Here is a 1,885-nt window from a genome sequence, read left to right as displayed (position 1 = left end):
GACTTAATGGACATGGGTTTGGGTGGACTCTCGGAGTTGGTGATGGACAGGGAGGCCTGGTGTGCTGCAGTTCTTGGGGTCACAAAGAGCTGGACACGACTGAGCAACTGAACTGAACTGACTCTTTGTGAGTTGGTTATATATATATATATGTGTGTGTATGTAACTGAATATATATATATATTGAATATATATATATGTAACTGAATCACTTTGCTATAAACCTGAATATAACAATTCAGGTTATAACAATAACATACAATAATATGTTGTATAATAATAACAATTATTAACAACAATAATAACAATACATATAACAATATGTAAACTGAATATATATATATATGTGTGTGTGTGTGTAACTGAATCACTTTGCTGTAAACCTGAAACTAACAATACTCCAATATATTAATAAAATACATCTGAAAGTTTCTTGTTGCATATGGCAAATGGGTTAATACATGTAAACACTTAGAACAGAACTTGGTGCTCACTTCGGCAGCACATATACTAAAATTGGAACAATACAGAGAAGATTAGCATGGCCCCTGTGCAAGGATGACATGCAAATTCGTGAAGCGTTCCATATTTTTATACAAGCAACTCCTACAGCTCAACTCCAGAAAAATAAATGATCCAATCAAAAAATAGGCCAAAGAACTAAATAGACATTTCTCCAAAGAAGACATACAGATGGCTAACAAACACATGAAAAGATGCTCAACATCACTCATTATCAGAGAAATGCAAATCAAAACCACTATGAGGTACCATTTCACACCAGTCAGAATGGCTGTGATCCAAAAGTCTACAAATAATAAATGCTGGAGAGGGTGTGGAGAAAAGGGAACCCTCTTACACTGTTGGTGGGAATGCAAACTAGTACAGCCACTATGGAGAACAGTGTGGAGATTCCTTAAAAAACTGGAAATAGAACTGCCTTATGATCCAGCAATCCCACTGCTGGGCATACACACTGAGGAAACCAGAATTGAAAGAAGCACGTGTACCCCAATGTTCATCGCAGCACTGTTTCTAATAGCCAGGACATGGAAGCAACCTAGATGTCCATCAGCAGATGAATGGATAAGAAAGCTGTGGTACATATACACAATGGAGTATTACTCAGCCATTAAAAAGAATACATTTGATTCAGTTCTAATGAGGTGGATGAAACTGGAGCCTATTATACAGAGTGAAGTAAGCCAGAAGGAAAAACACCAATACAGTATACTAATGCATATATATGGAATTTAGAAAGATGGTAACAATAACCCGGTGTACGAGACAGCAAAAGAGACACTGATGTATAGAACAGTCTTATGGACTCTGTGGGAGAGGGAGAGGGTGGGAAGATTTGGGAGAATGACATTGAAACGTGTAAAATATCATGTATGAAACGAGTTGCCAGTCCAGGTTCGATGCACGATACTGGATGCTTGGGGCTAGTGCACTGGGACGACCCAGAGAGATGGTATGGGGAGGGAGGAGGGAGGAGGGTTCAGGATGGGGAACACATGTATACCTGTGGCGGATTCATTTTGATATTTGGCAAAACTAATACAATTATGTAAAGTTTAAAAATAAAATAAAATTTAAAAAAAAAGCCCAGAAGTGGGGAAATGCGATGAGAGAGAAAAAAAAAAGGGGTACACCTATGGCTGATTAATGTTGAGGTTTGACAGAAAACAAAATTCTGTAAAGCAATTATCCTTCAATAAAAAAAAAGAAAAAAAAAAAAAGAACAGAACTTGGCCCATAGCAAGCACTCATAATTGTTATAGAGGTTAAGGGTGTAAACTTCAGAGACAGACTATCTGGGATCAAACTCAGGCTCTGCTGCTTACGAGCTGTGTCACCTTGAGTAAGTCACAAGTTAACCTCT

At 37.8% G+C, this 1,885-nt stretch overlaps 1 non-coding gene across 1 annotated transcript; it reads left to right on the top strand.

Annotated features, from left to right (window-relative positions):
- Positions 1-486: 486 nt before the first annotated feature.
- Positions 487-593, top strand: LOC112446897 (U6 spliceosomal RNA). The gene has a single exon (XR_003034975.1). It is a non-coding gene; the product is annotated as a U6 spliceosomal RNA (small nuclear RNA).
- Positions 594-1,885: the final 1,292 nt, after the last annotated feature.

This window comes from Bos taurus, chromosome 5, assembly GCF_002263795.3.
Source record: "Bos taurus isolate L1 Dominette 01449 registration number 42190680 breed Hereford chromosome 5, ARS-UCD2.0, whole genome shotgun sequence".
Lineage (NCBI taxonomy): Eukaryota > Metazoa > Chordata > Mammalia > Artiodactyla > Bovidae > Bos > Bos taurus.
Note: the sequence above shows the minus strand (reverse complement) of the source record. Positions and strands in the feature narration are given on the sequence as shown.